This window comes from Carassius auratus, unplaced genomic scaffold, assembly GCF_003368295.1.
Source record: "Carassius auratus strain Wakin unplaced genomic scaffold, ASM336829v1 scaf_tig00214282, whole genome shotgun sequence".
In the NCBI taxonomy this organism is placed as follows: Eukaryota; Metazoa; Chordata; class Actinopteri; order Cypriniformes; family Cyprinidae; genus Carassius; species Carassius auratus.
In genome coordinates, this window is record NW_020527593.1 from 1131713 (window position 1) to 1147088 (window position 15376).

Consider the following 15376-nt stretch of genomic DNA (forward strand, 5'->3'; position numbering starts at 1 on the left):
GAATCTCTGTGCCAGTCTCCCTCTGGTGCCACCCCTTCCACACCTCCCAGTGGTCTGTTCGATTATGCCTCAATCAATGTCAAATTTGGCAGACACCGACCTCAGACATGGCCTCGAAAAGGCACCAAGAGCCGGGGCGGAAAAAAGAAAAAAGAAGAGACAGCGGGATGATGCTCGCGCGTCGCTTGCAGGTAAGACAATGTTTTAAATAAAAGTGTTAGTTTTAAAAGAACGGTGTTAGGTAACGACGTTATTTTTTCAGTAACGCGGTAATCTAACGAATTACTTTTCCCGTCGTTACAACGCCGTTAACGTTACTGAACGTTAAATGCGGTGCGTTACTATGCATTGATTTAATAAACTATGCAATCCGAACGGACCGCTGGCTCACACAGCGAGTGAGCAGGTAGATAAATGACGAGATAAGCGGTTGTGATTGGCTAAGGCAGAGTCATGTGTTTCATGGTAGCCAATCAGAGCCAGTGTTTTTACACACATGCCGGCACACGCGGCTTCACCAGCGGCGACAAACGCACACACACACAAACACACACACGAAACAGCTACACAGAGATTCGCAGCAGAGATGTCGAGTCAGGAGCAATCCGATGAAAAGTTGGCATTTTCAAGGTGAAGATATAAGCACTTTAAAATTCATACTTCATAAAATTCATACACTTATACTGTTATTTGCACTAAACTTTTTTTTGCACTTTTAACTTTCTGTGTTTACATTGTTCAGTTCTAATTATTAATTTGCAGCAGTTATTCTGGAAGTAAAGAGAACCTAACTAAGAAATTCTGAATGGTAGTTATTTCTTTGGTGGGTGGGTGGTTGGTTGGTTGGTTGGTTGGTTGGTTGGTTGGTTGGTTGGGGAGGGGAGGGGGGCGGGGGCACCGCCAAGCATTTGTGCTTAGGGCACCCAAATGGCTAGCGCCGGCCCTGAAAACAATGCTGTGAGAAACAGAAGTACTGTACAGTGTGTTCTGTGTATTGTGCTGTGGTTTAACAACCGATTGCTCAGCCAAAAAACTTTGAGCAGAAAAACTTGATAAAACAGTTTTGAAAGTTGAGAAGTTGTGAAAAATACACTGACCTTTATATAATGCAAGCCATTGTAAAGACTGAAAGTCTTATCACACACAGCCACTTCTACATCTGTGTAAAATTCAATATGGCATCTAATCTGACTGAGGTCAATTGAACACTCTGAAAGTCCACTATTAAATCATTGTGTTTTGGGGTTAAATAATTCTGACAAACTTAGTAGTTAGCTATCAGGCCCAGACTTTCTTTGCTTATCTCCATGCTTATTTTGGAGGGATTATTATTATTATATATATATATATATATATATATATATATATATATATATACATTATCAATTAGCCCAACTATTTAAAATCCAAACAAGATTTACCTTAACTACAGAAATCCAAAGCCTGTAGAAATTAGCAGAGCTCAGAGAGGAGTTCTTCGCTCACAAAGTACATTCTGTCCTGGTTATGAAGAATCAGAAGATTCTGGAAAAGAAAAGAAAGAATGAAGATGTGCAGAATGACATTTGTGAGTCAGCCCAGCTGCAAAGCAGCTGTAATCAGACCCAGGGTGCAATCAGGGGAGATGCTCCTCCAATCATTAAGAGGAGGTGAGAGGAGAGGAACAGTGCTTGCACCGAAAGAGGCTACAGCATTCTGCCAGAACCATTGTGAATGTGCACATAAAGGAGGGTCCGACTTGTCTAATCAGCCTAGAGAAACGATGGATAGAGAGAAAAAGAGAGAAAGGGAGGGAGCGAGAGAGAGAGTGAACACATTCCCTGAAGACTGTCAAGTGGCGCCAAGCTAATAATCAGTTTGTCCTTGGCTGATTAGGAGCTAATCATGGACCAAACAGAGCACAGGGTCCACAGTTAGCAGCACCGATCCTACATTCCTCTATTCCAGTAACACATGACGGTCTGCCTAGACAGATTGAGGGAAAGGGAGAGAAATCAACAGCTATTGGGTATTAAGGAGCTTCCCTGGTGTTCAAATAGTGACAATATTTACTCTCTGATGAGTCCTGATTTGCATCCAAATGCACGCACACAGGAATTCAAGGATAAACAGATGAACTCAAGGTAAAACATAAAGAACACCATGTCATTTTAATTATTAGAGGGGTGTTTCTTCTGTTTTTTCAATGATTTGTTTATCCCTTATGATGAAGAGGAGTATTATTATTATTTATTTAGTTATTTTATTACGCAGTAATGCACAATGGAAGTAATGCACTGGCAGTAATCCAATACAGCTCACCTTCCAAATCACAGCATTACTCCAGTAAAGCATGGAGGTGGTAATGTCCTGTTATGAGGATGTTTCTTTGCAGCAGCGACTGGGGCACTTGTCAGGATAGAAAGAAAAATGGGAAGAAAGTTTACCTTCCAACATGACAGTGATGGAATATATATATATATATATATACACTGAACAAAATTAAAAACACAACATTTTTGTTTTTGCCCTCATTTTTCATGAGCTGACCTCGAAGATCTAAGACTTTTCTATGTACACAAAAGGCCTATTTCTCTCAAATACTGTTCACAAATCTGTCTAAATTGGTGTTAGTGAGCACTTCTACTTTGCCGAGATAATCCATCCACCTCACAGGTGTGGCATATCAAGATGCTGAATAGACAGAATGATTATTTCACAGGTGTGCCTTAGGCTGGCCACAAAAACAGGCCCTTCTAAAATGTGCAGTTTTATCACACAGCACAATGCCACAGATGTCGCAAGTTTTGAGGGAACATGCCATTGGAATACTGACTGCAGGAATGTCCACCAGAGCTGTTGACTGTGAATTGAATGCTCATTTCTCTACCATAAGCCATCTCCAAATTCGTTTCAGAGAATTTTGCAGTACATCCAACCAGCCTCACAACCGCAACCACGTGTAACCACACTAGCCCAGGACCTACACATCCAGCATCTTCACCTCCAAGATTGTCTGAGACCAGCCACACAGACAGCTGTTGCAACAATCGGTTTGCGTAACCAAAGAATTCCTTCACAAACTATCAGAAACTGTCTCAGGGAATCTCATCTGCATTCTGGTTGTCCTCATCGGGGTCTCGACCTGACTGCAGTTCGTCGTCGTAACTGACTTGAGTGGACAAATTCTAACATTCCATGGCATCCGGCACTTTGGAGAGGTGTTATCTTCAGAGATTAATCTCAGTTTTCACTGTATAGGGCAGATGGCAGACAGCGTATATGGGTGGGTGAGAGGTTTGCTGATGTCAGTGTTGTGGATCGAGTGGCCCATGGTGGCGGTGGGGTTATGGAATGAGCAGGTTTATGTTATGGACAACAAACACAGATGCATTTATTGATGGCATTTTGAATGCACAGAGATACCATGATGAGATCCTGAGGCCCATTGTTATTCCATTCATACACAACCATCACCTCTTGTTGCAGCATGATAATGTATGGCCCCATGAAGCGAAGATCTGTACACAATTCCATGGAAGTTGAAATATCCCAGTTTTGCTCTGGATCAGTGTATACGACAGCTTGTTCCAGTTCCTGCCAATATCCAGCAACTTCACACAGCCATTGAAGAGGAGTCGACCAACATTCCACAGGCCACAATGGATGTGTTGCAGTGCGTGAAGCAATTGGTGTTCACATGAGATACTGACTGGTCTTTGGACCCTCCCGGACCCCCAATACAGTAAAACTACACATTTTAGAGTGGCCTTTTAATTTGGCCAGCCTAAAGCACACCTGTGCAATAATTATGCTGTCTAATCAGCAACTTGATATGCCACACCTGTGAGGTGGATGGATTATCTTGGCAAAGGAGAAGTGCTAAATAACACAGATTTAGACAGATTTGTGAATGGGCCTTTTGTGTACATATAAAAATCGTATATCTTTGAATTCAGCTCATGAAAAATGGTGGCAACAAAAGTGCTGGTTTATAATTTTGTTCAGTGTATATATGCCGAAAAATCAGCTTTGCATCACAGGAATCCATTCTATTTTAAAGTATATTAAAATAGAAAAGGTATTACTCAACTTATTCTTATGTTCTCAATATTGTACTTTTTTCTGTATTTTTTATCAAATAAAGGCAGTCTTGATGAGCAGCCCCATTAAATATGAAGTGAAAGGTCCTTCTTTGGTTATATTGAAGATAAAAAAGACACTGATGCATGATGCCCCTGTTCACAGCTGATTTTGCCCCCAATTCGCTCCAAATCAACATGAATGTTCTATCAGTTAACTTGCAGACAGTTTTCTGGCTCTCCAACACTGACTCAAATATGCATATACCTAACAACAGCAAACCGCGCCCTAACCCAAGCCACCCCCCCTCCCCACCCCCCACTGGAGCCTGTGAAATTGGGCCGAACTAATTAGAATTTAAATGAAACCATAATTGGACATTTTGTGCTTGTCAAGCGATGAGAGACAGATGGGCTTGTAATTACATTACAAGTCTGACATCATGGCAGTGTGTACGTGTGGTGTTCAGTGTGCCCTTCATGGCGAGCAAGCTGGTAACAGCGCAAGTTCAAAGGCGATTTAGGCCTGGTCTCTTTAATCATGCCCTGACAGCATAGAAACTCTGCCTCTAATTCTCACTTTTTACAGTCACATCCAACCACAACAGGTATATGAAATAATTTTTTACAGATGTGTACATTCAAGAAGGAATCATTTATTTAAAATTTGTTTCACTTGTGATATATAATTTTTTTTTTGTCTGGTATTATTATATTTTTACCAAAGGGAGGCAAAATGATAATTATTCTCAGGATTATTTTTGACATTAATTTAATAACTATTTATGCATTTGTGATGTGTTGTGTCACATTTGAAATACATTTATATATATATATATATATACACACACATAGATAGATAGATAGATAGATAGATAGATAGATAGATAGATAGATAGATAGATAGATAGATAGATAGATAGATAGATAGATAGATAGATAGATAGATAGATAGTTAAAGGAAGTTCATCATTGAATTCAGTGAAGTCATCTCTGTTCAGTTATGTGCATTTATTTGCAATCAAGTCAACGATATCGCTATAGATTAAGAGACCCCAACTAAGCAAGCCAAAGGCGACAGCGGCAAGGAACCGAAACTCCATCGGTGACAGTATGGAGAAAAAAAACCTTGGGAGAAACCAGGCTCAGTTGGGGGGCAGGTTCTCCTCTGACCAGACAAAACCAGTAGTTCAATTCCAGGCTGCAGCAAAGTCAGATTGTGCAGAAGAATCATCTGTTTCCTGTGGTCTTGTCCTGGTGGTCCTCTGAGACAAGGTCTTTACAGGGGATCTGTATCTGGGGCTCTCGTTGTCCTGGTCTCCGCTGTCTTTCAGGGCAGTAGAGGTCCTTTCTAGATGCTGATCCACTATCTGGTCTGGATACGTACTGGATCCGGGTGACTGCAGTGACCCTATGATCTGGATACAGACCGGATCTGGTGGCTACGGTGACCTCGGAATAAGAGAGAGACAGACAAATATTAGCGTAGATGCCATTCATCTAATGATGTAGCAAGTACATAGGGTGTTATGGAAAGGGTTCCCGGTTCCGGTTTACCTAATTAATGCAGCCTAAAAATCCTTTAACGCATTTGTATATTAAAAGCACATTAGTATGTTATGTGTAAGCCAGGTTAAAGAGATGGGTCTTTAATCTAGATTTAAACTGCAAGAGTGTATCTGCCTCCCGAGCAATGTTAGGTAGGTTATTCCAGAGTTTAGGCGCCAAATAGGAAAAGGATCTGAAGCCCGCAGTTGATTTTGATATTCTAGTTAGTATCAGATTGCCTGAGTTTTGAGAACGTAGCGGACGTAGAGAATTATAATGTAAAAGGAGCTCATTCAAATACTGAGGTGCTAAACCATTCAGGGCTTTATAAGTAATAAGCAATATTTTAAAATCTATATGATGTTTGATAGGGAGCCAGTGAAGTGTTGACAGGACCGGGCTAATATGGTCATATTTCCTGGTTCTAGTAAGAACTTTTGCTACTGCATTTTGGACTACATGTAGTTTGTTTACTAAGCGTGCAGAACAACCACCCAATAAAGCATTACAATAATCTTACCTTGAGGTCATAAATGCATGGACTAACATTTCTGCATTTGACATTGAGAGCATATGCCATAATTTAGATATATTTTTGAGATGGAAAAATGCAGTTTTACAAATGCTAGAAACGTGGCTTTCTAAGGAAAGATTGCGTTCAAATAGCACACTTAGGTTCCTAACTGATGACGAAGAATTGACTGAGCAACCATCAAGTCTTAGACAGTGTTCTATGTTATTACCAGTGTTGGGCAAGTTACTTTTAAAAAGTAATTAGTTACAGTTACTAGTTACTTCTTCCAAAAAGTAACTAAATTAGTAACTCAGTTACAAATTTTTAAAGTAACTAGTTACTTAAGAAAGTAACTATTGCGTTACTTTCAAGTAAAATTAAATTTTAAATGCTCAAACGTGACCCCACCTCTACCCCTCTTTAAAGGAACTTAAAATACATGTGCATGTTCAATTATTTATGATAAATCTGAATATTATAATGAAATGGACACTTAATACAATACATTATTAACAGAAACATGAAACATTGTACACACATCTAAAAAAAAAAGTTGCTGTGGGACAAAGTGAGACTAGCCTCCAATCAAATGGCATGTATGTAGATATTATGTTTATATAGTGGATCAATGCAAATAACACGATAGATTTTTGGGAACTTTTGATATTTCCTTTTATTGTTTCTTTAATTTCTTGAAGGAAAAAGTAATGTATATACTTCTATTTAGAGAAGGCTACTTTTGGATTATTTGGGCTCGTCGCCATACCTGTCTCTCGTTGACTGACTGGCTTGTGTTGTTCGTTGTGTGTCCTGTCCTGTCCGATGATGGGACGTTCGCGAATGAGCGTTAGTGATGATGGATCGACTCGTTTGCGAATGAGCTTTTGATGAGTCGTTCGCGATTCGCGAATGAGCCGACTCTAAGAGCCGGCTTTTTTAGTTGAACTTCGGGAGCTGGCTCGCATATCTGAAGAGCCAACTCTATTTTTTTCAAATTTAGCCTATATAAATTAAATAATTATGTAATAAAAATTGAAATATTATAGTCAAAGTCATTTAAAGAGCCGTTTGTGAGCCAAAGAGCCGGCTCTTTTCAGTGAGCTGAGTCAAAAGAGCCGAATTCCCATCACTACTATGCGTGCTTTCGAAAACCCGCCCAACTCTACCTCTGATTGGCTTACAATGAAATTTTACTCTACCTCAGCCAATCGTCAGCATTTATGCGCTTGTCTCGTGCTCTGCCCACTAACCAAGGAAGAACAGTAAAAAAAAGTATTTGCCTCTCGCTCAGAGATCTAGTTGGTCTGATAAAAAAAAAAAAAAACAGCTTCATCATCAGTTATAGTAACGCGCCGCATTTTTTGGCAGTAACGGTAACGGCGTTATTAAGATGAGAAGAGTAATCAATTAGATTACTCGTTACTGGAAAAAGTAATGCCGTTAGTAACACCGTTATTTATAACGCCGTTATTCCCATCACTGGTTATTACAAGCAGAGTTTTTAGGTCCTATAATTAACACCTCTGTTTTTTTTTCAGAATTTAGCAGTAAGAAAATACTTGTCATCCAGTTTTTTATATCGACTATGCATTCCATTAGTTTTTCAAATTGGTGTGCTTCACCGGGCCGCGAATAAATATAGAGCTGAATATCATCAGCATAACAGTGAAAGCTAACACCATGTTTCCTGATGATATCTCCCAAGGGTAACATATAAAGCGTGAAGAGTAGCGGCCCTAGTACTGAGCTTTGAGGTACTCCATACTGCACTTGCGATCTATATGATACATCTTCATTCACTGCTAACAACTGAAGGTGGTCAAATAAGTATGATTTAAACCATGGAAATGCACTTCCATTAATGCCAACAAAGTGTTCAAGTCTATGCAAAAGAATGTTGTGGTCAATTGTGTCAAACGCAGCACTAAGATCCAATAAAACTAACAGAGAGATACACCCACGATCAGATGATAAGAGCAGATCATTTGTAACTTTAAGGAGAGCAGTCTCAGTACTATGATACGGTCTAAATCCTGACTGGAAATCCTCACATATAACATTTTTCTCTAAGAAGGAATATAATTGTGAGGATATCACCTTTTCTAGTCTCTTGGACAGAAAAGGGAGATTCGAGATTGGTCTATAATTAACTAGTTCTTTGGGGTCAAGTTGTGTTTTTTTTTTGATGAGAGGCTTAATAACAGCCAGTTTGAAGGTTTTGGGGACATATCCTAATGACAATGAGGTATTAATAATAGTCAGAAGAGGATCTATGACTTCTGCAAGCACCTCTTTTAGGAGATTAGATGGTATAAGGTCTAACATACATGCTGTTGGTTTAGATGATTTAACAAGTTTATACAATTCTTCCTCTCCTATAGTAGAGAATGATTGGAACTGTTCCTCAGGGGATCTATAGTGCACTTTCTGATGCGATACTGTAGCTGACGGCTGAATGGTTGCAATTTTATCTCTAATGGTATCGATTTTAAAAGTAAAGTAGTTCATAGTAGTTCATTACTGCTGTGGTGTTGGGAAATGTCAACAATTGTTGAGGCTTTATTTTTCGTTAATTTAGCCACTGTATTGAATAAATACCTGTGGATATGTTTGTTTTCTTCTAAAAGAGAAGAAAAGTAATCGGATCTAGCAGCTTTTAATGCTTTTCTGTAGGATAGGTTACTTTCCCACCAAGCAATATGAAATACCTCTAGTTTTGTTTTCCTCCAGCTGCACTCCATTTTTCGGGCTGCTCTCTTTAGGGTGCGAGTATGCTCATTATACCATGGTGTCAAACTGTTTTCCTTAACCTTCCTTAAGCGTAAAGGAGCAACTCCATTAAAAGTGCTATAAAAGAGAGAGTCCATAGTTTCTGTTACATCATCAAGTTGTTCTGAGGTTTTGGATATGCTAAGGAATTTGGAATCATCAGGAAGATACCTTAAAAAAACAGCCTTTTGTGGTAGAAGTGATGGTTCTTCCATACTTGTAACGAAGTAGAATTTACAATTTTATATGAAGTTTGCACAAAACGAAATAATGATCTGAGATATCATCACTTGGCTGCATAATTTCAACACTATCAACATCAATTCCATGTGACAGTATTAAATCTAGAGTATGATTTCGACAATGAGTAGGTCCTGAAACGTGTTGTCTAACCCCAATAGAGATCAGAATGTCTATAAATGCTGATCCCAATGCATCTTTTTCATTATCAACATGGATATTAAAATCACCAACTATTAAAACTTTATCTGCAGCCAAAACTAACTCGGATGTAAAATCACCAAACTCTTTAATAAAGTCTGTATGGTGCCCTGGTGGCCTGTATAGAGTAGCCAGTACAAACATAACAGGGGATTTATCATTAACATTTGTTTCTCTGGATGATGTTATATGAAGCACCATTACTTCAAACGAGTTATACTTGAAGCCTGCCCTCTGAGAAATCCTGAAAACGTTGTTATAAATTGAAGCAACACCTCCCCCTTTGCCTTTTAGATGCGGCTCATGTTTATAACAGAAATCTTGGGGGGTGGACTTATTTAAAATAATGTAATCATCAGGTTTTAGCCAGGTTTATGTCAAACAGAGCTCATCTATATAATGATCAGTGATCACATTATTTACAAAAAGTGTTTTCGTAGAAAGGGATCTGATATTCAATAAGCCAAGCTTTATCATTTGTTTATCAATATTGCATCTGTTTTTTTTATTTGTTGAACCTCAATTAAATTGTTAATCTTAACTTGGTTTGGACATTTTTTTGTATTTTCTAGTTCGGGGAACAGACACAGTCTCTATAGTGTGATATCTAGGTGAAAGAGTCTCTGTGTACTGAAAATTAGCTGACCTCTGTGACGTGAGGCAGCTAGCAGACGGTCGGTTTAGCCAGTCTGTCTGCTTCCTGACCTGGGTCCCAGTTATTCAAGTATAGACACTTAGACTATTTACCATATTTCTAGAGAGAAGAGTGGCGCCACCCCAGGAGGGATGAAGACCATCTCTTTTCAACAGGTCAGGTCTTCCCCAAAAGCTCGTCCAATTGTCTATGAAACCTATGTTATTCTGTGGGCACCACTTAGACATCCAGCCATTGAGTGATTACAATCTGCTATGCATCTCGTCACCACGGTAAGCAGGGAGGGGACCAGGGCATATTACAATGTCTGACATTTTGCTTGCTAGTTCACACACCTCTTTAATGTTATTTTTAGTGATCTCCGACTGGCGAAGTCGAACATCATTAGCTCTGGCATGAATAACAATCTTACTGTATTTACGTTTAGCATTTGCCAGCACTTTTAAATTTGCCAAGATGTCAGGCGCTCTGGCTCCAGGTAAACATTTGACTATGTTGGCTGGTGTCTCTATATTCACATTCCGTACAATAGAATCACTAATAACTAGAGCACTTTATTAAGGTTTCTCAGTGGGTGCATCACTGAGTGGGGAGAACCTGTTTAATGTTTTGATCGGAACAGAAGAGCGGTGTTTTGACCCACGACTACGCTGCCTCACTGTCACGCAATTGCCCTGCTGCAGGGGCTCTGTTGCCGGAACCGAACAATGTACAGGAATCCCTGAGCTAGACGCATCCAAAGCTGTATCTAGAGCCCTAACATTCTTACTGTCCTCAATTAAAGTTTGGATGCGTGTCTCTAATTCTGAAATCTTCTCTGTCAGCCTAACTATTTCCCAGCATTTATCACATACTGTATTACTCCCTCATCTGCGACAGAGATAGATAAACTGTACATGTGGGAAGAGGTGTAAATAACAATAGCAGGAGAAGCCATTACTCATCGTTCTTGATGAAATATTCTTACTGCGGTTGTTTGATGAACTTGTGAAATACTGGAGTGAGAAAGAGGAGAGGAGAAAAGAAAACTGCGATAGGTTCGAATGGAGATGCTAATGACAAGCTAACGAGTGCTAACGCTTTGCAGGTGTACTGCACTCACAGATATAAAATAAAAGAGAACGATAAAAATTAATCTGATAAGATTGATTGATAATATCAGAAATATGGTGTGAATTAAGTTATATTTTATCACTTTAAAAAACAGAGAGTGATAGTAAGATAAAGATTCTGGAGAAAAAATAAATAAAAACAGCTACACGGAGCTACGATTAGCTACAGAAGGCCAACAGGAAGTAGAGAAAACACTGTCCAACAGCGACACCCTTAGTCAGGGAGTGGAAGTTTGGAACACCCTACAACTGTATGGAAACATGAATAGCAGGTGAGTGATACTTCAGAATGCGATAATCCAACAAAACTTGATAATAACAGTCTTAACTTCCCTTGTATTGTAGGTGAGTAGGCGATCAGCACTGTGTCACAAAATACAGAAGCAGATGATGACAGAAAGAGAGATTCGTAGCAGCTAAGTAGCTAGTTACGTTGAAGCACAGTAGTACATAAAGGTGAGTAGGATTATGTCAATGTAGGAAGTCTTAAGCCCTATTCACACAAGATTAGTTTTATCTGGGGACCTTGTGTGATTTAGAAATTACCTCACCCCCCAGATCTGAATTTCATGTTGTGCATTCACAATGGATAAGTGAAGCCTGTGATTTTACTCAAATTTACTGACTTATCTCCCAGATATGAATGTTCCTTACCGCATGCTTCTATACTCGTCATCCATCTCCATCTAATCATTCTTTTTGTTTTCACTCTTCTGATGGTTTTCAGTTTCTCTTTCTGCAAACTGCAGACCCTTTTTATGTAGGCTTCAACCCCCTAAGACTGAACGATTGAGCCAGTCCTGATTCCTCCAAGTTCATCATTCTCGTGTGTTTTAAGGCTTGTCAGTTTGATCATTTTATTCAAGCACAAGACCGCACAAAAGAGTCAAAATGCTTTCATAGATCTTCTCTGTGCACGCACACACCTGAAGCGTCCGCTCAAAGAAGCTGTCTCTCAGACAGCAAGAAAATGCCAAATTGAGTTCATATTCACATCTTGAGCAAATTGCCACAATTATCTCTGAATGCCTGTCTTGACAAGTGAAAATTGTTAAGAAAATATTGGACCATTAATATCGTGCATTAATATAACGGACCCGTGCATTTCTTAGGTTAATAATGTTAATCAAACAATAAAGGGAGAATCACTCACTGCTCTTAACTAAGTAACTGCTGTAGCTTTAATGGATATTTGTGTATATTTTCTCCATAAAATTATAAAATCCATAAAATACTTGCCAAAATACAGAGGTGCTGATTCGCACGGGACTAATATTATCACAGGACCTCAGTATTCAGCAAAATATGGTGAGTCATTTGCGGGGGAATTTCTACTTTACAAATTACAGACATGGTCGATTCGCACAGGATTAAGATCACAGACCACCTCCGCAATTATTACAAATAACTGGAGGTCACCAGGTTATGCTAATCCTGTGCAAATAGGGCTTAATTCACAAACCACAATGGAGAAAGCAGTCCAATGCAAAGACAAGACCTGACGATGTGTGTTTGTTTGGTACTGGCTCATAAAGACCCACTATTGAAGCTAATGGCAGACAGGTGTGGTGACTGTGAAACGTGAACAGGTTTCAACCAGGAGGGATTCTGGAAAACGTAGTGTGCAGACGTTATAGGCATAATGACTGGTGATCCTGACAGGTATAACCATTTGCAGAATGGAAAAGATGTAATTTAATTTTTTGCTAAATATTAGTAATAAAATTGTATAGATGCTTTGGGCTTCTTAATTAAATTTATAATAATACTGCACACTGATATTAATCATTTGCACACAAAATGTCGCTCTGGTTATTGCTGCTAATTCTTATCTGCAATTTGGCCTTTGAATTGAAATTATAGGCTGACTAAATTATAATTTCAAGTAATGTCATTCAAAGATTTAATAAGTGTTAAACTACAAACAAATTGCATTTGTTTCTTGTTTGTAGACTTCAGCAGGCATTGGTTCAGTACATACAGTAATATTTAAAATACAGTAGTGTTAAGTATGTATTTTAAAGGCATTATGATTAGTAATAATTCACTTGGTGATGTGTAGGGCCATAAAATGTTTTGACATTTGCCATGGTCCTCTATTTTAGAAAGGAAAATCTTATGTTATAATGTTATATCACCCTTTTATATTACAACTGTACAAGGACAGCAGTCATTTTGAAAGGATGTTTTTGAGTTTTGCAGTAATGAAACATGGTGGTGAAGGTGACAAGGTTGTATAAATCAGATCTGTTTGTTTTCAAGAGGCAATTATGAAGCCCCAAAATTCACACCATTTCCAAAATGTCATGTCAGTGGATTATTTATTTTCCCAAACCTTGTGCTTCTGCTCTGTAATTTTATGTTTATGTTGCTGGCATCAAGAAAGATTATTTTAGATAAAGCAGTCGGTGGGTTATTTCTGATTGTAACGCTTTGACCTTTACATTGTGTCTACACTAATCCCTGACCTTTATATTTAATTTTCTGTGTAGAGACGGTTAAGATTGACTTATTAAAATCCTACTGAAATAGACTCGTATTAATCTTATCTCATCTGAGGCAGGTGAGAGGCTCTTGTCAAACTCTACATGAAGGATCTGCAATTCCATTGAGAGCGCATTGATGATAAAAAGCATCACATTTTGATTGAAATTTGAGATCATCATCAAGCATATATGAATGGATTTGATTTAAATTGCCATGTTTAATCTCCTTGATGAGATTAGATTTTAGGTGGCCCTGACCGGTGATGAAAACCAGCCCGATTAAACTTCTGAACTATTGGAATCCTCAACAATTACCTGTGATGACTGTTGGAGGACCAATCAAGTGAAATTTCACTTGAATAATGGATCACAGTGTAAAATATATCCATTGTTTGGACAGATTGCAGAACAGTGCTGTGAAACTGTGCACATGCTTTGGTGGAAATGCCAGAATGGTGCTTTGTAAATGACTAAAGGCACAAAATATGCCCATTATTGTCTAGAGGGGAGCCAAACAAAGATTTTAGTGTAGTTATGACAGATAAATTAAGACATCTGGGTAGACAAAAGAGAAAGAATCAGTCAAAAACAAGCATATATTCTGTTGCGCAATTTTTGTAAGGTCTACGATGTGCAATTGCGATATGATTTCCAGTTTTGCAGTGAAATTATTTGATACACATCATAAGGCCTAGAACCAAATCATTTGTGTCCAGTTTCTTGGCTTTGATCATATCTTGTTAGCATTGTAAGTTCCTTCTCCAATCTGAGCAATGTCCAAAATGATGTACTGTTAATTGTACACTGATAAGTTTATCACCTTCCAAATATTGTGCAATTTCCACTCTCACAATCAAATTACTTGAATAATAATGATGTCTTTAGGCCACGACCTGCATCTATCAATTCATGCTACTGATGTAAGGAACCAGGAGCTGCATGTTTGTGTTGTAAGCTCTTTGATCATATCTTGTTAGCATTTGAGTTACCGTCCCTTCAAAGGTATGTCCCAAATTACATAAAGTAAATTGTGCCCTGGGTCAATTTGGTGAGGAATAAAATGTACCAACATACTGGTCTGAATGAGATGGAGAGGAAAGTTAATGAAGCAACAGAGATGAACTGTGTAGTTGTGTAAACAACATATAGCAAGCTTCTGCCCTGTAAGTTAGGATTGATATAAATCTTTGATCATTTAATCCAAATTGTGTCTAATCTTCCAACGACTGCAGAATTAGACACTAGAAATGATGCTTATTCTATTTAGCCTAAAAAAAAACCAAACAAAAAAAAAAACCCTTGCTTTGGAACATACAGAACATTACAATGAAACACTAACAAAAAGTTGTTCACTACTTTGATGATCAAATATACAATCATTTGTTGTCTGTCAGAGGAGGCAACTGTCACGGACGAGACAGGAGGCAGACAGGATGGTCAGTTTGAGAGTTTTATTTGCAGAATGCTCCGAACCAGACGGGAATATCAGAATGAGAGCGAGTATGGACCAATATCGATTTACTGAACGATCTCTAATCACAGGAAGTGGAAGTGGGATCACCGAAGGAGGACTGAAGGCAGAAGAAGACGGACCAATCTTTGAGGGTTCTCAGAAGATTCGCGGATACTCAGGTGAGTGTTGAGACAGAGTCTGTAAGCCATGTAATGACGAGATCAGACGGAGACTGAAGGTTGAGGCGGGTATATAAGGGTGAGCAGTGATGAAGGATAGCAGGTGACGGTGATGAGGATGAAGAGATGCAGGTGATGACAATTAATATTCAGGGGAT